General features: G+C 43.5%; 1 protein-coding gene across 1 annotated transcript in view; it reads left to right on the top strand.

Annotated features, from left to right (window-relative positions):
• The first annotated feature begins 14,639 nt into the window (after positions 1-14,639).
• USP6NL (USP6 N-terminal like) overlaps positions 14,640-24,424 on the top strand; it is a 128,073-nt gene continuing 118,288 nt past the window's right edge. The window contains exon 1 of the mRNA XM_084783988.1: positions 14,640-14,808. The gene's annotated coding sequence lies outside the window, so the exon portion shown is untranslated. The remainder of the gene's footprint in view (positions 14,809-24,424) is intronic.

Below are 24,424 nucleotides of genomic sequence, written 5' to 3'. Positions count from 1 at the left end.
GGTGTCTGGGGGAGGATGCTGAAAGTCCTCGCAGTGTTGGCTTTCCCGTCATCCCTACTCATCTCCTCTGCCTTGCCTCTTGTGAGTCCCAGCAATGTTCTCACACAGGATAGAGTCTTCCTTCTGGACAAATCTAAGCCGAGAGAGTGGCCAGTCCTGAGATCATTGGGATCTTCGAGTGGAAATTCATCTGGTGGATTAGTTCAGTTATTACCACCTCGTTTGTTGTTGTTGAAAAAACACGGTTCCTGAAGAGATGATGGTCCACTCTTCCAAGCTGGTCATCACTAAAGGAACGTTTTTGGCCTTGCTCTAGTTTATTCTCTGCATCTTTAGGTTCCTGCCTATTCTTGCCTATTGCATTTATTGATGCTATTTTTAATATATTTATTTATTTGTTTGTTCATTTATTTACTATGTGTATGGACATAGAGTCTCTGAGGTTACTCAGGATGCCAGGCTTGGCCTTTATTCACTGAGCCATCTTGTTGGCCTCACTGTCATTTTGAGACAAGATTTTGCTCTATAGCTTAGGCTGGCCTCAAATCCACAATCCTCTTCCTCTCTATGAATGCTTGGATTATAGGTAGGCACCACCATGCTTGGCTATTAATGTCATTATATTTTCTCAGGTTGTTTTATTTTATGTGCGTGAGGGTCTTGCCTGCCTGTATGTCTGTACCATATGTGTGCCTGGTGCCCACAGAGGTCAGAAGAAGGTGTCAGATCCCCTGGAATTGGGGTTGTGGAGAGTTGCGAGCCACCATGTGTGTGCTGGAAACCCAATCCAGGTCCTCTGTAAGAGCACTGTTGCCAGGAAGAAGGTAGATACTCACAGTCAGGGTATCAAAAGTCATACTGGATTATGCTGCAGAACATCTCACAATGTTCACACTAAATTTCTAACTATAATTGTAAGCCTATCTCCCCAAGGCTGCTCACCTGTGAGAAACAGCTTAGTTGATGGTCAGGCCCAGTGTCTAACAGAAATCTCTGATATGAGCATCAGGATCCTGGGGGAGACTGTGCAGTCACAGGTCAGATCAAGGTGGCGACTCTCTAGGTGTGCAGAACAGAGCATCGCACTTAGTCTCTGCTTATATGCTGTCCAGTGGGCCTCATGGGGTTCTAGGAGTGTGTCTGGTTATCTTAAGTGAGTGATGTCACTGGATTCTGATTATCAGATGCAGCCGTGGGTGTAGTGGGGTTCCTGACCAAACTATCTTAACATGTCTAAAAGGCGTTTTTAACATGCTCATTACAAGCATCGAATGCTCTTAGCTCTTCAGCCCCTTAAATGTCATTTTTAAAGCATCAGTGACTATCAAGTATGTCAATAGGAACTTTAGAATATTTATTTGTGTCAACTTTGAGACATCAGCTTAGGGAAAATTGATAATCACGATCATGATATTAGTGATTATAAGAACGCTGTTGTGTCAGTCAGGATAGGCTAAGTTCTGCTGCACTAACAATCACCAAATTTTAGTGGCAAGAAAGGGTTAGGCTTCTTTATGTTATACTTTAGAATAGTCATTGCAGGACAACTGGAGTTTTCCACTCCGCACTTGTTTTGTAATTGATGCTGGGGAGCTGCCACCATATGGAGCTTGGCTGGCTATTGTGAAAGAGAGAAACAACAACAACAACAACAACAACAACCCCGCTGTGGATAGTCTCACACCGCCGCCGCCGCTCAATGTTCTTTCATAAGAAGTCACATATGTCATGTTCTGTTCCCAACAGAGCAGACAGGGTAACATCCCAACCCGAGGTGGCTAGCAAGCAGTCCCACCGTCTGTGAGCAAGGCAGAAAGAAGTATTCGCAGGGCAGTACTGACAACCACAGAAAACCCTCAAGGGGAAGTGAAACTCAGACGATGGAAGTGAGTTCTCCATACCCAGCACCTTGTCCTCCACCAGTGTCTTCTCTTAGACACGAGGAGAACAGTAACTCTCAGATTTGAATTTAATTTGAATCTTCTGCTTATTTAAAAGCAAATGCAGTTCAGCTGGTTGGTCACCATATAAACCAGGCAGGGAACACATGCCTGGAATTCCAAGCACTTGGGAGGTGGATGCAGGGGGCTCAGAAATTAAAGGTAATCCTTGGCTACATGGTGAGCTTAAGGCCAGACTGGAATATACAAGAGACCATACACACACACACACACACACACACACACACACACACACACACACACACACACACATATATGTGCTATAATATATGTAATATATATGGTTAATATTATATATTATATTACAACACAAAAATTTTTCTGAAGATGATTTCAGAAACATAATTCTTCAGATTATATCATTTTAAGAGGAAAGATATCAATAATGCCAAAAATAAAAACACAGGATTCAACACTGTTGGAATAAATGTTATTTTTAACCCTCAACATAGTTATGTTTCTTTTTAATAAATCCTCTTTACTCTAACACAGAGTTCATGCATTATCTCTATTATGTACATGAAGGGTTACCGCTAGTCTTAGCTGTACCAGTAGGCATTTTAAGTTGTCCAAGCAGGCAGATTTAGTTACATTTCACAATCTTCATGCAATAGAAGCAAAAAGAGAGGTTTTATGCTGCTTGGTTCCTTTGTTCTAGATTGTGCAGCATTTGAAAAGCTGATCTTGAACCTTCTTCAGAAAGGGTATTTATGCTATTCCTTGGGAAATGGCTTGACACGGGGGTCACATGTGTATCTGACACCAGCCACTCTTCGCCTGGATGGCATCTTCTCAGCTTATTGGCAATAATGTCTTATTGGAATCTATTGACGAGAGTTGATGACAGCTATTTCTCCTTCCTTGCCAGCAGAAAATTAAATTGCTCTTGCACAGCACGCTCAGATCTGCATCACTGCCCCTCAGCACTTCTCCTTTTCTCCTCTGGATATTTAGAAATGAATTATCTCAAAGATTATCTTGGTATTTCCCAGGTAGCAAAGTTAAACAGATGATATATAATTACCACGCTGTCTTTTATTTTTCTACCTTGAAAATGTTCCTTCCTTGTCTTGGGCACTGTCGGTCCCCATAAATTCCACAGACTAAGACGAGTGACACATCACACACACCAGTGGTTCTCATGGGGTGTCTTCTTGACAGATGGCAAAAATATGAACTTGTAACATGTCACAAAACCTGGAAAGGACACACGGAGCGAAAGACACTAGTTCTGAGTGTTAGACTAGCTTATTGTAATAAAGGATGATCATCCAAAGTTCTTCAAGACTCACTCTGAATTTAATTGTTGTTTACTCAGCCCACCAGGCACTTTTTGATAGCTTTCCACGGGCTTTATTTTGAACCTCCAAGTGGGCAGGTAAAAGACATGATCAGATGTAAACATTAGGAAATACCTTGTTGACAGGCAGAAATGAAGCTTTAAACTTTACATACTAGTGATTTTCTTGTGGTTAGAATCTTTAACATTAAATATGTCCTCAGTATGTTTTGCTTATTTCTGTTGCTGTCTTTTTGTTTGTTTTGGGACAGGGTTTCGCTTTGTAGCCCAGGCTAGCCTTAAATTTGAGCAGCTTTTGCTTCAAGCCTCCCAAGTGCTCTGGGATCCTGAACTCTGGCTAGCAGATATGCTACGTCCTGTTTGCTGTGTACGCAATAGGGTCTGGTTGAAGGTCAAAAAGGAAGGGAGGGAGGGAACGATTTTAAATTACATTATGTAGTGTGTGTGTGTGTGTGTGTGTGTGTGTGTGTGTGTGTGTGTGTGTAAAAGGCCAATTTGCAGGAGTCTTCTTTCCAACTATCATGTGTCTGGAAGATCAAACTCAAGTCTTTAGGCTTAGCAGCCTGAACAGTTGCCCACGGGCATCTGACTAGCCCAGCTCCTCCACCCTGCCCCCCCCTCCCACCCCCCCACCCCCCCGTGTGTGTGTGTGTGTGTGTGTGTGTGTGTGTGTGTGTGTGTGTGTGTGTGTGTGTGTGTAGGAAATTAGGCATGAACAATTGAGGCCGTAGGATTGCCAGGATGTCCCTTTATGGGCAGAGCCATTTCAGCTGCTGCTTTACCTTTTTTTTTTTTTAATATGAAAATATTTATGTCTAGCATTGATATAAGGGTCATCTATTTTTAAATGGCTGTGCTGAGACTGAGGTCAAGAAGACCTGTAGCTTTGTCTCCCTGTGTCAGCCAGGCAGGGCTAAAGAGCGACTTCTCCTGCAGCGCATGGTTTCTGAGCTGGCAGAGGTGAGGGCTGCGGGCTGTGGTTTTTACAGCACTTCCCACTGACAAGCTCAACGCAGAACTTAACACCTTCCAAAGCAGATAAGACATCAGACTCTGTATGTCACAACTCTCCATCTTTCTACAAGATCCTCAAGAGTGACAGCTTTACTGCTTTACTCACCATTGAATGACCAGCTACTGCTAATACAGTACCATACAGATGGGTGCTCAGTCAGTATTCAGTAAATGTTTGTTGATTGAATGAGTGATGCAAACAGCTTATTATTAAATATCAAGATCCAGCATTTAGTGAACTAAAAATAATACCTCACCAGTTTTAGAGCATTATTTTTCCCAGAGAGTAAGTCATATTCTTTTTCTATCTCTTGCCTAGTGAACTAAATGTAAACTCCTTACTCAGGCATTTGAAGCGTTCCATGATGTGCACTCAAGTTACCCTCCTAGGATACTAATTTTCACCTGACACCAGTGGTCTGGCTAAAATGGGTGATCAATCTCTATTTTTATAAAAATGTGTCTTAATACTCTTCTTCTATGTGACCAGACAATCCCATCTCTTCTGTTAAGACCTTTTCAGTGACCTTGGGGGAACATTATGCTGGGTCCTTTTCTTTCTTTCTTTCTCTCTCTGTCTTCCTTTTTTTTTTTTTTTTTTTTTTTTTTTTTTTGTCGCTTGCCCAGTTTACCATTTGAGAAACATACAGTTTCAATGAGGAAGAAGTCCACCTTGAACTGGCAGTGTGTGAAGAGGAGAGCAGTTAACATAAATGTACATTGTGCCTATTGATATCCCTACAGGGATGGAGTCTACCTCATACCAGCGTACAGAAGCAGGGAAGCCTTTGCTGGGGGTTGCTTGCCTTCTCTGAACAGGGCCAAGGAAGCCTGGGACTCTGCACACTGTTAGCAGCAGCCACTAACAATGGCGGAGAAAGAAACAGGTACACTGTCAGAGTTCATGAAGCTCACTGGTGTTGGGCACCAATCATCTTTGTTACTTGATGAGACTGAGGTGTTAAGTTATTGTTCATGATTCGACTGCCTTTCATCTCATAAACTGATGGTTTGGTGTCTGGCCTCAGTGCTTTCTCACAGCTCTTTCAGTATTCTTCCTGCTTGTACACAGGAACGATATATGATGTGAATAAATATAAATATAGATTGCTGTAGAATCTGCTATAGTGATTTGTTCATATTCTTGGCTAACCAAACTTAAAAGTGTCAAAAGTGGGTAAAGTCCTGTGGCTACAAAATTAATCTGGGTCAATAGATTTAGCTTATTTCAATGGAAATTATATAGCTTTAAAATCTTATATTAATATAATCTAAAATGTTATAAATGCATTATTTTGGATTTAGCACTAGACAGATAAAAGTGATGCTAAAAATACAAGATAAAAATGAGATAAATTGAATGTCAGAAAAAATGTTCATCAAAGGACATTATCAATAAGATGAAATAGTAAACCGTTGAATGGGAGAAATTATTTGCAAATCATATATGTGATGAGAGGATCTGTAAAGAATGTTTATAACTCAATAGAACATTTAAACAACCCAATTAAAAAAATGATCAAGTGACCTGAATAGAGAATTTTCCAAGGAAGTTACACAGAGCAGTAATATGCACATGAAAGATACTCAACATTATTTGTTATTAGGGAAATGCAAATCAAGCCACAAGATACCACTTTGTGCTCACTGGGATGGCTATAATTGTGAAAACAGAAAATAACAAGTGTTTATGGAGGATGTGGAGAAATTAGAACCCTTGTGCACAGTTGGTGGAAATATAAGCCATTGTAACAACAGTTTGGTGCCTCCTTTAACAGTACCTCCTTAAACATAGAATTATAATAGGACACAGCAACTCCACTGCTAAGCACATTCCTTAATAATGAAAAATAATTACTCAAGCAAATACATATATGCTTATAATAGCAATTTTCATGATAGCCCAAAGGTGGGAAAGCCCAAATGGTCAGCCATATGTGTACTAATCAATTGTGATATAATTCTCCATGTAAAGGAAATATCAATACACGCTACAATATACATGATCCCCAAAGACATGTTAGTGAAAGAAACAGTAGACACCAGGTTCCATATCACACGGCTCCATTTATATAGAATACTCTGAGTCAGTCTATAGGCATAAAGTAGATTAATGATTGCCAGGGCCTATGTAGAAAATGGGAGTACAGGTTTAGTGTGCACAGAGTACAGGGCTTCTTTTGGGGGTAATGAAAGCATTTGGGAATTAGAGGAAGTAGCCACACAATGACATGAGTGCACTAAACACCACTGAAAAGTTCACTTGAAATGATTTTATGCTACATGAATTTTAGCTCAACTCCAGTAGCAATGTTGTTCATGACTGAATTAGCACAAGGGAAGCATATTGACATAACTCAACGCTCAGCTTCCAAGTAGTTTCCGAAATTTGCATCACTAAGTGTCCTGTCCTTCAGCTAAACTAGTCAACCAGAAGTGGCAGAAAGTGTGTTACCTGAAACTTAGGGTATGGTCTACTGCGGTAGGGAAGGCTTCAAGCGCCGGTACCTCTCATAGTGACAAGTTGGTTTGTCATGATCATGGTTTCATTTCAGTCCTGAGGTACGTATGTATCAGTTGGTGAGTCTTGATTGGCGATAGGATATTTTCTGTTTAGTACAACTGTGGTGATTTGAATAAAGATGGCCCCCGTAGATCCATAGAAAGTGACACTATTAGGAGGTGTGGCCTTGTTGGAGTAGGTGTGGCCTTGTTGGAGGAAGTGCGTCACTGGGGGTGGGCTTTGAGGTTTCAGAAGCTCAGGTCAGGCCTAGTGGCTCACTGATTCTTCCTGCTGCCTGCTCTCAGCTACCTTTCTCCAGAGCCATGTCTGCCTGCACCCCGTCATGCTTCGTGCCATGGTGATGACGGACCACACCTCTGAACTGTGAGCCAGCCTCAATTAAATGCTTTCTGTTATAAGTGTTGCTGTGGTCATGGTGTCTCTTCAAGCAATAGAACATCTAAGACAACAACCAGCCTCTCTAAGACACAGTAGTCTCCCTCTTCAATAATGGAAGTAGGCATAGGGCTCAGAGCTCTTACTAACTAGTTTTAATGTTTTATTTTCAATGTGTTCATTTTTATCTTTATCTTCCGTTTATGTGACATGACACTTGTGTTCTACTGTTGTGATTTGGATTTTACCTTGGATATTTATTGAAAATATTCTCTTATAAATGTATTTACACAGGGATGAATCAACTTAATGGAAAGCAATGAGGAAGTGACAACATAAATATAATGAGGATTATTTTTTTGTTTTTTGATAGGGAGAAGTATCTGATCTTGGGATGTTAAATGGAATATCTAATAGCAAAACATTTTTTTTTTCACTTGACACATGAACTCACTGGATGGCAATTGAACTTCCCTTTAGCCATCCACTCTAGGTGTGGAACACAGAGCCTCGAGTCTCTTGCTACCCATGCAACGGTAGACACATCAGGAAGCCCCTCACCCTCAGAGCTTTCGTGGAAAGTTCTATAGCAGGGCTGAGGATTGGAGGTGGGCTTGCCTCACACATGTGAAGGCCCAGGTGTGAACCTCAGCACTAGAAGAAAGAAACAAGCCACCACAATCAATTGTTTGACCGATGTATCCTGGTGTTGGGTGTATCACAAAGGCAGGGCCCCCAGGAGCTGTGATTTCCCCCTGTTCCTTGGCAGTACAGTTCTGATAAGGTATATCCCCCCACCCCCACCCCATGTGATCTGGAAGGCACATGGACACACCGTTGCTTTTGAAGCAGCTGGCATGAGGGGTTTGGCAATGTACATTTTTGAACTGAAGCTAGCTAGGCCTCAGCACACAAACATATATCCCTGACAGTGACCAGCTGCTAAGCTGCAGCGTAGACATGGCACAGGTGGTGATGCTCCGCCGCTTACTGTGACTTGTGACCTGGGTGCAGCAGCTTCCTAGCATAGGGTCCACTGGTGATGTGGAATTACTGGAAATTTTTGGCTTCTCTTACCCTTCACCCTTTCACACATTCCAGAGACTTCAAACACTTCCTCTGATTCCCTAGAATGAATGGCATTCTGCTGTTAATAACCTTGATTCATTTTTTTCTAACTAAATTCTTGTTGAAATAGTATTTCCCTTGAAGTTAGAAAAAAAAAACCCAAACAACTTGTGTTTGAATAGTCTTAGGACAATTGAAGATGTTTGTTGAGTCTTTACTACCATCCACTGGGCTAAGCATTGTGCTTGCATGATCTTAATTAGTCCTGTAAAGAGCCTATGAGGCAACTGGCTTCTACCACTCACTCATCTTGCAGAAGAGTGAGATGAGGCTCAGGACCACACAGTCACACCAATTCTCAGAGCTGGCAAGCAGCAGAGATTCAGGCCTTGGTTCCAGGGTTCTGACTCCAGCGATTGGCTGAGTACTGTAGAAAGTACTCTCACCTCCACAGTAGTATTGATGTAAGTCTATGACACAGTCCGGTTATGTCTGAGCCCAGGGCTGGCTCAGAATTCAAAGGCTCTCATTTTGAGAAGGATGACATGGGATATGAACTGCTTCCGGAGTGCCGTACATTGGACGCAGGATAATATCTTGTGATTAAACTCACTAAAACTTTGAAGTGTGACTAGCCAGGCATGGTGGTGCATGCTTGCAATCCCAGCACTGAGGAGGCTGAGGCAGAAGAACAGCTTGGAGGGTGAGGTCAAGCTGGGCTACAGAAGGAGTTCAAGGCCAGCCTGGCTTCTGACTTGAAGAAACCAAAACCAAAGCTCCAACCAATACCATCCTCCACTCCACCACCACTCCAGCACACCCCCCTCCTCCACAAAAAACCATAATAAACAGTCTAAGGAAAGTTCAGTTTCCAAACATATATAAAAAGATGTTTTGATTTAAAGAGCTTTGTGGGTTTTAAAATTACAGATTAGGAATTATGAACCTGTAATTTTTAGTGTGTATTATTCAACAGAAAGAACAAGCTAGGCGGATTAAAACTTTTTTTTTTTTTCATCTCTAGTCTCATTTTCAAGAGTCTTGAGTCTGGCTGATTGAGACCCTTACATCTTTTCCTTTTCCCTCAGAGTGGCTTGTCAAGGACTTCTTTCATGTTTGTGTCAAATGTAATCAAAAGTACTATGTATTTACTTTGATCAAGGTCATCCTGTTGCCTCAGAGTCCAATCATGTATCATCCCGCCTCAAAGACAGTCCCAGACAGAATTAGAAGCTTCTCAGGAAAAGAAGGTGCCCTTGGCTTCTCTAGAATCTGCTACTATTTATCCAGTTTTCGTAGTGTGAATTATGTCCATGGCACTTCTGCTAATTTTGAAGATACCAATTTTGTTCTTAACACTTTAGGTGAAATATAGCTAAATATAGCTTTAGAACTTTACGTGTGTGTGTGTGTGTGTGTGTGTGTGTGTGTGTGTGTGTGTGTGTGTGTGCGCGCGCGTATGCTTCTAGGTACATGTGTGTATGGGCACTCATGCACCATATGTGAGTGTATGTATAAGTGCATGTGTGCTTGTTGGTGCATGTGTGTGTGTGGGGACTCATGCACAGTCTGTGAGTGTGTGGAGGCCAGAGGTTAATCTTGGATGTCACTTAGCAGCTGTTCACCTTGTTTTGTTGAAGACAGGGTTTCAGATTGTCCAGGAGTCCCTGAGTGGGCTAGGCTGGCTGGCCAGAAAGCCCCAGGCATCTGCCCGTCTCCACCTCCCAGTACTGGGATTTTAAGCGTTTACTACCCTGCCTGGATTTTCTTTTTCTTTTCTTTTCTTTTTCTTTTTCTTTTCTTTTTTTCTTTTTTTTTTTTTTTTTTTTTGGTTTTTCGATCCAAGGTCTCTCTGTGTTAGCCTTGGCTGTCCTAGAGTCACTTTGTAGACCAGGCTGGCCTTGAACTCACAGTGATCCGCCTGCCTCTGCCTCCCAAGTGCTGGGATTACAGGCGTGCGCCACCACACCCGGCTCCTTTTCAAATGGCTTCTAGGACTTGGACCTGGGTTTTCACACTTGTGTGGCAAGCACTTAGCTGAGTAAGCATCTGCCCAGCCCAGAACTTCATTCTTAATAAATGTATGACACTTTTCCTACAGACTTATGACAAAAGACACTAAACTCCATTGCTAAAGACAACCCTTTATTACTGTTCTATGGCTCCCTGGGCTGCCGAGGCTCAGCTCAGAGGCCACCACTTCGGGCTTCTCAGGGTGTTGTTCCCTTGGGACTCCAGGCATGCGATGGCCACTTGCCTTGCCCATGTGGCCAGCAGTGCGGTTGACTGCTGCTGTAATGGGCTCAGGTGAGGTTGGCCATCTGGCATGGCCTCTGCAAGCTGCCTGGGTTTCTTCCATGACGGTATGTGAATTCTAAGAGAAAGTGCACAAGAATTTCAGAGACTGGGGCAGAAACTTTGAGGCTTCTTCCGTTGTCACCTTAGGAATCACCCTGCCTCATTTCTGCCATATTCTCTTGGGGGACAGAAGTGAGTCACAGCCCCATCATAGATAAAACAGGAGGATGACTAATAGCATGTGAATATTGGTAGGCATGGGTCACGGGGAGATTTCCTGGGAAAACTATCATACAACATACATAGAGTTTAAAAGTTAATTTTAAAAAATCATGTACTTGAAGGCCAATGTTTCATCCCTCTAAAATGGAGACAAAGTGCCATTAGATCCTGTTTTAATTTTTCTATATATTGCATATGTGTGCATCTTTAGTATTTAAATTTTTATCCGCCTGATGAAACAAAAATAATAAGCCAAGGGGGCCAGTGAGATGGCTTCACAGGTTAAGGCGCTTGCTGTCAATCCTGATGACCGCAGCTCAATCCTTGGGACCTCCATGTAGAGGGAAACAGCTGACCCCTGAAGGGCTGTCCTCAGAGCGTCACACTTGTGCCGCTAGCACGTGCTCAACCCCCATCCTAGGATGGACGCATACATATAACAAAAGTAGTGGCATGGCATCTGAGGGGTGACCAGAGGGAAGCTGAAGTATGCAGAGGAAAGCTCGGCAGACAGGAAGTTCTCTGGAGCTAGGAAGACAAAATGACCCATCTCAACAATGATCTGGCCTCATTATAGATTTCTGGCAGACCGTGATAACTGTTTTACTATGTAATCAGGAACAAGCTGAGAGCAAAGGGCAGAGGAGATAGTGAGATGCAACTTCTGTAATGGGTCATTCCTAAACCTTTTTTTTTTTTTTTGAGTCACTTATGTGTTTGAACATGTCAAAAATTAGAGACTTTTCCCTCTCTCTCTCTCTCTCTATATATATATATGTGTGTGTGTGTGTGTGTGTGTGTGTGTGTGTGTGTGTGTGTGTGTAATGGGGTATGATACACCCTTGTGGCCTTTGCTCCTAACAGCCTAACAGTCTTTCCCTACTCTCTCTTCCCTTTTCGTTCTTTCTAGATGTATTCAGAGGGAGCTGCCTCTGGCCAGACGGAAGACAGACAGGTTCCCCAATCTCATGGCATGTGTGCTCTTAAGATAGGGAGACGTCTCAAGTCTCCTAGAACAACAATAAGCAAGACCGCCCCAGATCTTTGTAATGAACTGTATGCAACATCTTATGTGCAATTTTATTATTCACAATCCATGCATGGAATTTTACTTCTGGCTCTGTCACCAAGACTTTATTTTTTTTTTTTTTTTGAGAAAAAAAAAGAGTCACGTGAGTTCAAAATATGAGCTTTTTCATTGACATTTGGACATGGTGGGACATATCACACTGGATGCTGACTGATCTTTTTATTTTTTTCCACCATGATGAATTATATACAGTAGTATTGGAACTGACTTTTCTAGTCAATGGAACATTCCTAGGGAGTTCCAGAAATTACTGCAGGAAGTGAGACGAATCCTGTGAGGCTTTCGAGAGTCTTCACCCCAGCTCCTGCCTAGTGAGCTGTTGACTTATCTCCCTGCACCTAAGTGCACCACACAGCTGTGGATCACAGCTCAGGTTACAGGAGACACTAAGAACAGCCCCCTTCATCCATAGTTTTGAAGATGAAATTGAAGGATGGATAATTTACTCTTGACATTTTCCTCACGTTCTATATTTTCACGTTCTCACCACAAATTGTACCCTTGACCCTAGTTATTATGGTATCTTTGTGGGAAACTTAAACATGTACTTTTACCTCTGGCAATATTGTATAAGTATTGCCACTAGTATAACTTGCAAAAATGAAATGCAATCTTTTCTGTTATGTGATAGGAGACAGAGTTCTTAATGTTTGACACTTGCGAAATAGTTTCATTGGCGATACAAACTATTTATGCTTTTTTACTTTCTTTGGTATTTTATTGTCAGTAAACTTTTATCCTTTTCCCCCTAGTTGAAGGGCATCTTGGTGCCTAGCATGTCATGTTAGAACATAATCATGGAGTGATATAACCTAAAATGCATCCTTTTTAGGACGGGTTGGTAAACTACTACTCCAAGAGTCAAGTGCTCCTATTTATAAAAGTTTTCAGTGAAATTCAGCCACCTCATTCTTGAATATATTTTTGAATATTCATAATAGTACGGAGTATGAAGTCTGAAGTTGGACCAATAGTGCCGACAATTAGGTCCAGAATGCAGTATTATTAGGCTAATATAAATCACACACACAAAAGATCTGAAGTTCCTACTTCAGTTTGTGAAATAAGCCTGGGTCCAGGGTTGTCCCTCCAACTCATTGCAGTTTTTGTATTCGCAGTGATATGTCTGAATTATTTTGAGCCTTTTGGGGCGCCCAAGGTATCTTAAAGAGATGGTAGCTCAGGCATTGCAAGTTAATTCAGTAAGCATCATTTGGAGGACTTCTGCAATCTTCAGATTACAGTGTTATGTACACGCACGTGTGCACATGCTGTCTGCAAGGACATGGAAGCAGTGGGTCTTGTCACAGACCCACTTGTTAATTTGGGAGTTCTACACTTTTTGGAGAACTATTTGGGTGTTGAAAAAAAATTCCCATGTGCTTCCTACTTTTGACCTAATTTTCATCAAATCAGTTGTGCCATTTTGAACAAACAAAACAGTAAAAACAAACAACAAACCCAAAAGTAGTGTTTCAAAACCAGGTTTAAAAGAAGAACTGAATGAAATAATACATTTTTATTATCTTATTGCCTTTTAATGTGAATGATGCTCAATGGAAGTGTGTGTGTGTGTGTGTGTAAGAGAGAGAGAGAGAGAGAGAGAGAGAGAGAGAGAGAGAGAGAGAGAGAGAGAGAGAGAGAGAGAGAGAACGAACACTGGGTTCCACTGGAAGCCCTCACCTAACACTGTAAAGTGGTTAATATGACAGGATTTGAGAAAGAGAAGTGGCCTTAGAGGCCATCTAAGACCCAGCCCTTCACAGGTGTTAAAGCCTGCCTGCTGAGGGACTGGACTCCGCCTCCCTTTCCTTGCACACAGCAGGCAGTGATGAGCGTCAGGTTTCACCAGTCGAGAGAGTACTAACAGCGCAGTTGCCAGCTTTAGTAATTCTAGTTCCTGGAAACAAGGGAAGAAGCCTTTTAGTTCTTCGCACACCCAAACTTTTGCAGCTTCTGTTGAATAAATCATTTAACTGTCTGCAAATTATAGTGTCGGGAAGTTTACATCATCCCTTTTTACAGCAGCTCTTAATGGAAGGCTGTGGAGATTAAAACTCTTTTGACAGTTTCCCCGACACACACACACAAAGAACGCTAACCTAGGCAAAGATGGGACAGAGATGACACTGACCACGTTTCAGGGAGCAAAAGGCCCCACTTAAAAGTCGCGCTGATCTGAACACTTGGCATAATGCCTGAAAACTGACTGTGTGACCTTGTGTCAGTAAGAGCGCCTCTCTATTGACAGATCATCACTGTGTACACACTACCAAGCGTTCGCTTGTGCAGGGAACAACTCCGTGAAGCAGGCACGGTCACGATCCCACTTCACGGATGAAGATACCGAGCCCAAGAGAAAACCAAGTGCAGTGGGCAAGGGTTGAAGGTTGGCAAGCATTTGGGCCCGAGATGCAAAATGCGCCCCTTGCTTCGTTGCCCGCCCCTAGGTGTCGGACACCGCCTCGGTCCTTGCCCATCTGTAGTTCTGGAGAAATCCCGGGGCGCTGCGGGATCCGCGGACCCGAATCCCTGCAGGGGGGCTGGGGGGGGGGTTCGGCCTCCGCCGGCAGCCCGACGGGAGCGCGCCCGGCGGGAGCGCGGGAGCAGCGCACGTGCCGCCGGGAAGGCAGGGGCTGCCCGCCCGCGCCAAGATGGCGGCGGCCGCGGCCGCAGCGGCGACTGTTGGCGGCCGGTGAGGCGGGCGGGGCCGGCGGCGCGGAGGCGGGGTCCCGGGCGAGCCGCCCTGGGGAAGGCGGGGGCCGTTTCCATAGCGGCGGCGGCAGGAGGTGTCGCGCCGGGGAACTTCCTGGTTCCCGGGCTCGGCTTTGCCGGGAGCCTCCTGGAAGGGAAACAATGGGGCGGAGGGCACTGCGGTAGCCGCCGCCGCCGCCGCCACCGCCGCACCGGACCCGCTCGGCCTCCCGCGACTGGCCGCCGCCGGGACTGTCTTGAGGTAACTTCTTTTTCTTCTCAGCCTCTGCTAGCGGGGTTGGCGGGGTCTAAGGCGAGGGGGTTCCGGACGGAATTGGCCCCGGGCAGCCGGACGCCGCCATTCCCGGCCCGGGGCAGAAGGCACGCGGCGGCGGCGGCGCGGCCTGAACTGGAGCCGGCTCACCGGGAGCCCCCGCGCCGTGTCGCGCGCGTTGGGGGTGGGGGGGTCCGCGGTGTGATTGGCAGGCGGGTGGGTGCGGGCCGGGGACCGTGATGGGCCCTGCGCGGCGTGCAGACCCCCGGGGAGGAGGAACCCTTTGGCCGCCTTCCTCCCCGCCCCCTCCACCCCCTGTGCAAGTTTCGGTCCCCGGGGAGACGTGTCTCCCTCGCAAGTTTCAGTTGCGTCCTGCCGGAGCGCCGAGTGGGCAGGACCCAGGCAAACTTCGTCTGCTGAAAAGATTGCCTGGATGCCCTCAAGAACTTTGTTTGGAGCAGCCTCGGGGAGGATGGGCGTGAGGGAGGTATCTGGGAAGCCTGGAAATCCGTGCACCCTTGCAAAAAAAAGTTTTGCCGGATAGTTTGGGGCTCCCGGAGCGCGGCGTTTGCGGAGGGGTGGTGGTGGTGGCAGCTCGCGCAGCAGCTCGCAGGTGTTTTAATGCCAAGCAAATGAGAGAAGTCTGACTCCATGGTGGGACGTTCATATAAGATGAGCATTGGACTTCCTAGCCACCCTCTGTTTAATCAGCAGATACTTTCTATTTTATTTTTTAAAAGTAGCACCTCATGACATAGTTTTTTAAAGCTTATTTCTTTCTAAAATTAGGATATTTGAGGGCGAAGAAAGAGTGTGTACATAGTACAGAGCACACAAGTTGTTAGCTAACAAAATGGAATTTTCGAATAAAGACCGCGTTAGTAGAGTCTTCTTTCACTCATCTGCCTTACCCCAGGCGCGTTTTTGGAAAACTTTAACATGCGTTGTGCCTTATGGATCGAAAAGGCTTGGTGAATTGGGGACATACTCACCCTTTAGGAATAATGAGGCACTGTTCTAAGTATTCTTGTTAGAATAATTTAGTTGTGGACCCGTTTTCTCTTTCTTTCTGTCTATCATATCTATCTATCTATCTATCTATCTATCTATCATCTCTCTAATTATATCTACGAGACAATTAATGTTTCATAGCTCAGAAAAGTTTCACAGTACGGTTGAGATCACCCCTGGCCAGTTCCCTCCCATACTGAGTCTCTGGAAAGTTTCGCCCGGTGGTGGTGGTGATGGTGGAAACTAGGGCTTTTCCTTTCTTTAAGTCATCTTAATAATCAGCAAACTGACATAGGACAAACAGTGTCTCATTGCTTTTCTCAGTAAGACTCCACAATTAATAGTCGTAATTTTATAGGAGAAAATATAAGCGTGGTGTTGTTCACTCCTTAACGTATAGACTGACTGATCCTAGTTTGTACTCTCCACAGGCCGTTAAGCTGTAAGTCAAAATGGAAAAGGAAATTATACCAATAACTGTAAATTAACCTCTAAGGAAAATACACAGCCCTGATCACAAGGCCAGGGGTCCCAAAGAATCAGCAAGTTCTCCCAAAGGTACTTAAGAAGCATCCTTTGTCAACTTTCAGAGTTTGGGTCCTGAGCCTTAGTGCTGGTTGCTGAGAACTTTTTAAGTAGACTGTACAGCTCTGGGTTGTGCTTGGTTCTGGTGTGTATAATCCGTTAGCACCCCTTCCCCTTGAAAATATTTTTAAAGATTTATCATTTGCTGTATATGAGTATTTTGCCTGCATTTATGTTTGAGCACTACGAGTGTGCCTGCTGCCCTCGCCGGTCAGAAGAAGATTTCAGCTCCCCTGGGACTGGAGTTATGGATAGTTGTGAGTCATCTTGTGGGTGCTGGGAGTCAAACCTGGATCCTCTGGAAGAGCGTCTAACCACTGAACCATCTCTGCAGCCCTCCATTACTCCCTGTAACAGTGTTTTGCTAAGCAGGTAACTCTCAGTGAGGACAGCTGATCTGGTCAGACAAGTCAGTGAGGAGAAGTGTCAGCCTTGGTGCTGGGTGTAAATTGACTGACCATCCTCACACATTGTACAGGAGCCAGCAGATCCAGTGTGGGTCTCTAGGGCCAGGCAGTTTACACCCACCCATCTCTAGTCTCATGTCAAATTACTGCGACACTTTGTAGCCAGTAAAGATGGATTTAAACAGCCAATGAGTTCAACCTTGTAGCAAACTGAGAACAAAATATTTTTGGTGAAAGACTTGAGAAAAGTTGTGGAAGTTCAGAAGTCAGCTAAAGAATTTAAAGTACTAAAACTTCAGGAATTACTACTTTAGGTAGAGAATGAGACATTTTCTGGATGTGAGTTTAATTCTTTTACCATCCTTGTTTTGTAACTCGTGCAATTCAGACTAATTACTGAAGCCTTACAGTTTGTCCTTTCAGTGCAATTTGCGAGAAGCGTTTTCTATTTACAGATGGGATCTAACTATATATTAGAGAATCATTTCCCCTCTAAAAGGTTTCTACCATTTTTACAGTTAACATAAGACTCACAGTTTGACGAGAGTCTTTCATATAGCATACAGGGATTAGAGGGTGTGGGAACTGGAGCCACAGAGACAGTTCCCGACTGGCTAGTGTCATCTGCAGGCTCTCCCACCTCATGGCATAGTTTTTTTTTTTTTAAAGTTTATTTCTTAGTAAAATTAGGATATTTGAGGGTGAGGAAAGAGTGTGTACATAGTACAAGTCAGGGAGCCTGGTGTGGAGGTCACATGATGTTTGCTGCTTATTGGCTAGTTCCCTTCATGACCTGTGTGCGGTCTTTGGCTCAGAGAGAAGCTCCTGAACTCCCGTCATCTGTTTCACAGTCACCTCAGAAAGTGAGTCAGTTTGCTTCATCTCATGGACACGCAGGACCTGGGAAAGACTGTCCACTGCAGTGCCTACTTTCAGAGTGCTTGGGTTACATGGTAGTTTCCATAGAATTAAATTCTAAATAAAATATTCATCGATTCCTCCCAGAACAGTGTTGTAAGGATTTGTTGATTTCATCGTGAGGCTCCTCTCACCAGCTTAGACTGCCTTATTTAAATACACCTACTCTTTACAGAACTTCCGGAGCAGTCGACCCTAAGGTAAACTGGTAAGGATTCAGGTTGTTTCATATGCTTGCAGCAAGATCAAGTTGACTCTGGAGTTCTGTGTCTACTTGAAGTGGTTTTGGTTCTAGAGATGCGATTTAGTTATCTAGTGGCAGAGGTACACATTGCACCTGTGTCTTCCTCATATAAGTGTAGCAGAAGTTACATGCCCCCCACTCCCCACCCCTGGAATTTTCCTTCCACTGCATCAACAAGTGAATAAAAAAATGCTAGAGTGCTATGGTAGACTATAATTTAAAAGCAGCTCCGTATATTAATTTTACACTTATCAGGGGTGGCAAATTCATGGTTCATTATGACACAAATGCAGTGGTCATAAATCCATTTGCTCCTGAGGCTCTTTACTCTGGTTTTATTTTGTTTGGTTTTAGGGCAGTTTAACTTATTAGTATATATGTAGTAAGATAAGACAGAGTGAAATAAAAATCACAAAAGAAAAAAGTTGAATAGATGTGGAAGATAGTTTTAGAAGTCTGTCTTGGGCTGGAGAGACGGCTCAGCCATTAAAGGCTAGGCTCACAACCAAAATAGAAATCTGGCTTACCTGGGCAACATATTTTTAAAAAATGTTTCTAGTTTTGCTTTGATTTTTAAAAAAAATGACATTTCCATTGTGTGTGTGTGTGTGTGTGTGGTGGGGGTGTCGGGTTCAGTTTGGAATTATAAATTTTACTGCTCTCTGTTTACCTAAATTTTGTTATTATTGTTTTGTATGTGGTTGTGCACGCACATGCAGGAGGTATGGCACATGATCAAATGTGTCGCATGTGCATGCCAGAGGTCAGCCTTCCGCATTGTTCCTTGGAAGCACCTACCTTGTTTTTTGACAGTGACCCGCACCTTAGTGAGCATCAGCACCCTCCTGTCTCCCTGCCCCATGGTGAGCATCAGCACCCTCCTATCTCCCCGCCTCTGGTGAGCATCAGCACCCTCCTGTCTCCCTGCCCCTGGTGAGCATCAGCACCCTCCTGTCTCCCTGCCCCTGGTGAGCATCAGCACCCTCCTGTCTCCCTGCCCCTGGTGAGCATCAGCACCCTCCTGTCTCCCTGCCCCTGGTGAGCATCAGCACCCTCCTGTGTCCCTGCCCCCTGGTGAGCATCAGCACCCTCCTGTCTCCCCGCCCCTGGTGAGCATCAGCACCCTCCTGTCTCCCTGCCCCTGGTAAGCATCAGCACCCTCCTGTCTCCCTGCCCCTGGTGAGCATCAGCACCCTCCTGTCTCCCCGCCCCTGGTGAGCATCAGCATCCCCCTGTCTCCCCGCCCATGGTGAGCATCAGCACCCACCTCTCTCCCCGCCCCTAGTTTATACTTGGGTCTAGTTTACTTCCAAGGTGTCCTTTCTTTTGGGATATGTTTTTTGAGGCCTTGTTGAAGTGAAGGGGATGATTCACTTGGTATTTCTGACGCTGTGACACTGTGTTCAGAGCTGCCTCAGTACAGTGTTTTGATCAGCCATCGGTTTTCTGGGCTGAAGAATCCCTGGGGTACAATGTTCTCCATTTTGGGTTATTAATCTCTTTTGGACTGTGATTGCTCATTCCTTAGTGTTTTGTGAGTTCTTGGATATACCGTTTACAAAAGTTATATAGTTTATGCACAACAGTGTGTACCAGTCTTAGATGTATATCTGGAAGACTTTTGATAATGTAATTACTTTGTATTAACTCAGTTCAGTTTCTTTGTATTAGCTCAGTATCTCCTGTGCCCCAGCGGTTTATTACAGTTGTTTCCAATCAATACCCTCTTCCTGTCTTGAATTTAGCCAGGACTTAATTTTCTATCACCTTAGGTTAATTAGTTTTCATAGAAATAATGCCACGCATCATCTACTGTTTTGTGTTTAGTTTCTTCCATTCAGCATTGTATTGCATAAATGAATTTCATTTATGTTGTACGTATCTGCTTCTTTTTATTGCTCAGTACTTGTTTTTGCTACTCTGGCTGCCTAAAAAAATTGTTCCAGAATGTAGCTTAAAACAATGGCAATATTTGCTTTTTTCACAGATCCTCAGTTTGGGTGGCGCTTTTGTCAGTTTCAGGTTGGGCTGCTTTATGAAGGCTTGGTGCTGTGTCTGAGGACGCTTAGACTGCAGTCCTGCAGTATGGCTTAGGCTGCTCACACTAGCTGTGTGCCTGGATTCGAGGGGAGAAGACAGAAGAATGGAGAGGTTGGGAGGGTGGTGAGCAACATAGAAACTGTATTGTCCTTGTCACTTAGGCTTGGCACTCCTGTGGAGTTAATGCCCATTGTATTTTACTTGCTACTTGAAGCAGTTGTAAAATGCCCACCCTATAAAGAAATAGCCCTGTTTCTTGACCGGAAGATTCTAAAAAATCATGCTGGATCATACTCCAGTAACTTTTATTGCCACAGTGGTGGCCTGGTCCATGACTAGTTCTCAGTTTGCGCATTCTACGTTTAATGTGCCTTTGGGTTGTTCTTAGTCACTGGCTGCTGTACTACTGCTGCTGTAGACATTCTTACTTGTGTGTTTTGTTGAACATATGAACGCCTTCCTTTTGGATAGCCATAGGGATGGAAATGGTCACCAATAGGTAGACATGCAGATAGCTTTAGTAGTTAACTTAGCAAACATTTGTTCAGAGTGTTGTTACCACTTTTATTTTTTATATCTGTCTGTCTGTCTTCAAGACAGGGTTTCTCTGTGTAGCCTTGGCTGTCCTAGATTCACTTTATAGACTAGGCTGGCCTCCAACTCACAGGAATCCACCTGCCTCTGCCTCCCTGAGTGTGGTACCACTCTATACCTTTGGCATTTTTAATATCTTAAAACTACACATGGTGTATATTGTTTGGCCAGTTACTTGTCTTAGGGGGACAGGCGGTCTGGATCTACCTTTGTGGAAACGCAGGTGTTTGTGTGTATGGTGTGCATGTGTATTCTGATGTGGGCACACATGTGTCCAGGCCCAAGGACAGTATCAGGAGAGAGTCTTATATCACTCTTTACTTTATTCAATGAGATGGTGTCTCAGTTGCCTCAGAGTTGGCTGTTTCTGCAGGTTTCAAGCTGGCCAGTGTGCCTCAGGGATCTCTTGCCATCACAGCTAGCATTTATATGGGTTCTGAGAATCCCAACTTCAGTCCTCCTGCTTGACTGACAGGCACAGTTTTCAACCCCTTGAGCAATCTCCCCAGCCTGTGAAGCTTTCATGTGTTGCACCTAGCTAGTGAAAAATAGAGATTCTGTAGAAGGGCATGATTGTGAAGTACTAGGGCAGTTTTCAAAGCAGCATTTATGGCATGTATTCAACGATTATACACATTGACTACCGAAGAGAGCTTTTCGGATTTCTCTTTTTTAGGAATTTCTTTTTAAAGACTTTGAACACTGCCCCTTAACAATATATATTATTTTTTGTGGATGATCAGCACTTTAGTATCCCTTTGAATTCTAAGCTCATTCTGAAGACTTGCTTGGGCTTCATTTTCCTGACTAGTAACAAGAAAGCCTTCTGTCCAGGGTGAGTAACTTGTCGTCATTGAGGACTGCCAGAAGAACGTTAGCTTGACTCTCACACTCAGGGCTGCGTTTGACCACGCCACCATTAACGTCACTCTGTCACTCTGACTTTTCCCCTCAGGGGTCAGTTCCGTCTTCCCCCATGTCCAGGGTGGAAGGTTGTAGACTGGTTTGTCTCCGCTCATATTTCATTTACTGTGATAGTTGATTTGTTGACCCTGCTTATGCTAAGGAAACTAGATGTTTCTCAGCTTCTCGTTTACTCAGAGTTAGTTTTAAAGTCATAAATAGCACAAGTTAGAACTTCAGTATTGTGTTTCAACTCCCTTATTTTATGAGCCCAAAAGTGTATCAGGACTATTAATGTGCACAACTTTATATTTAGTTTGCCAGGGCATCTTTCACACAGGATCCCGTGATTCTCCTGGGCGCTGGGCAGCCTGACTTCGCGCTCACAGGCCCAGGGAGGCCACGTGGGCCGTGTTGTTGCAGCAGTTTCCGTGTGAAGCCTCACAGCTGACCACCATCTTAGGGACTTGTAATTTCATCCACAGTGCCCTGCAGATCTCTGTATCTGCATCCTTTGGCTTGTAGGTTTACCCACTCTCACTTAACACAGTGCCTAGAGCATGGAAGCCCTGACTGCCGCTTTTGCCAGCTGGTTTCTGTTTGGCGTCAGGATGGCTGCGATCAAGTTGGTCTTGTGTCCTAAGCTAGTTGGGAAGTTTTTATATGTTGTAGAGTTGAATTAATATTTACCGAAAGAGCAGATAAGTGTATTCTGGTGTTTAGATTTTAACTGATCACAAATTCCTTGGATATAGGTCTTACATATTTCTAAGACATAATTGTCTATGTTTAAATCTCTCCCATCATGGTGGCTGCTTTGGTGCTCATTATAGATGTCAGCCTGGAATTTATCTTGAAAAGAAAGGATGCTGTGTTCTTCATTTTAGGTTTTATCTGTGCAGCTTAGCCACTTTGCACTGATAAGATAGAAATATCAAAATGTGTATGGCAAATATAACATTATAAGCCACCCTCGCTCCTCTGGACCTGACAGAATAAGGAAGATTTGGAAGTGACACTTGCTTTCTGTGCGCCTGGTGACCAATGCGAACAAAGCCACTAGAATTTGATAAGGCCGCCTGGAAACCTATCTTAAATTCTACCCAGGAAAGGAAATTTAACCTTATTCTTATCTCATGCATCATTAACATACACATGTAAACAAACTGCAGAAAACACGGGTTTACTATTAGGCCTATCTCATTCTTTGATCTCATTAGCAGGAAGTATTTTGTTGACTTAGCAAAATAAAAAAACCTCTTTTCACTGTCAGTGACAGATTCACTGTACTTTTCTTGTGCTGGGAAAAGATTCCAGGCTGTGGGAATTTAGCATTGTGTTTTATGGGTATGTGATGCTCTAGAGTATTGTTTATAGAAAGCCCACGAATTGTGTAACCACACGGGTAAGATATGTCTCAATGAATAAAGTCTGTAATAGTAACTGGAGTTATTTCTTTAACTAGAGCAAGAAGACATTACCTGGGAGTCCGCACTGGCATATGTAGTAGGACTAATGGGCTGTGGCTGAATTAAGGAAGGAAGGTGCAAGAGTTGTTATAATGTGTACTTTGTTCATGGCCTCGTCGGCTATGCCTAGGTAACTGGCTGGCTTCTGGGAGTTGCTCAGGAGGCTCATTGCATGCCTAGTAACTTTATATGTTTTTTAATTTAAAAATTATATTATTATTATTAAAAAAATTATTTTGAGACAGTGTCTTAGTAGCCTTGGCTGGCTTGAAACTTCATCTGTAGACCAGACTGGCCTCAAATTCACAGAGATCTTCCTGCCTCTGCCTCTTGAGAGCTGGCTTAAAGGCATGTGCCACCATGTCTGCTTATGTTCTGAGGTCATAAGTCTGGGCTTGTGAGTCTTTGAGGAGATAAATGTGTGAGCTGGAGGAAACTTAATTTTTGATATTGCTTTCTTGATGATTCTGTGATAAAGGTGTGTAAAGGCCATTGCAATGTTTATTCACTTCTTTAAATTTTCATAAATTATAAGACAGTTTTAATGGACACAAGAGACTACTAATAATGAACAATCCTGTCAGTTATTATTTGGATATTTAAATTTTAAAATTTGATGTTATAATTAATGCTGTGATGAGAGAAATTTCCATAAGCATTTTATGGGAGGGGAAAGACTTTTCAGCAAATAATAATTTAGAAAAACTAGCTATTGGGAAAAGGTTATACAGGATGTCACAGCTGTGAAGGTGAGATGGGGCGCTCCAGTGGTGGACAGCACAACTGCTACAGGTCTCTGGGTGGCCAGATGTTCTGTACGTGGGCAGTGTCTAATCAGAGCCTTCTACATAAACAGAATGCATCACAGAAGACTACCTCACAGTTTGTAGTAGAGCTGCCCATCACTTGTGTTTGTCTTTTACTCCTCAGGATGAGTGTGACTCTGCTTCTCTTATTACTGTTTAGAGATTGTAACTGCAATTGACACCTTTACACACGAAGCCACATTTGTTTATATTACTTGTATTTAAACTTTCTATACTTTTGGGAAATTTTGCTTTTTGTTTTAAAATTAGAATACTGTAACATAGAAGATTTATACCTGACACTGCGTATTGCATAAAGACTAACATAGTGACATCCATTCAGTTTCCTCCCTCACCTTAAGTGATAGAACATTACCAGTCTCCTCCTGAATGACGTCCTGCCCCAGCCCACTGCTGGCTCCAGGAAGCATCAGCCTCAAACGCCTTCACTCTATAGTATATTCGATATGTGAATATCTCTAAATAATGCACTGTTAACTTTGTGTATTAGGTAACATTGTACAAATGAGCTCATGTACCCTTGGTGTCATTGTGTATGTACTTTTATAATACAGTAGACATGAGTACATATCAGTAGTTCTTCTGAGATTTTTTTTTTTTTGGTTG

This window comes from Acomys minous (genome assembly GCF_964271855.1).
Source record: "Acomys minous genome assembly, chromosome: 5".
Taxonomy (NCBI): Eukaryota; Metazoa; Chordata; class Mammalia; order Rodentia; family Muridae; genus Acomys; species Acomys minous.
Note: the sequence above shows the minus strand (reverse complement) of the source record. Positions and strands in the feature narration are given on the sequence as shown.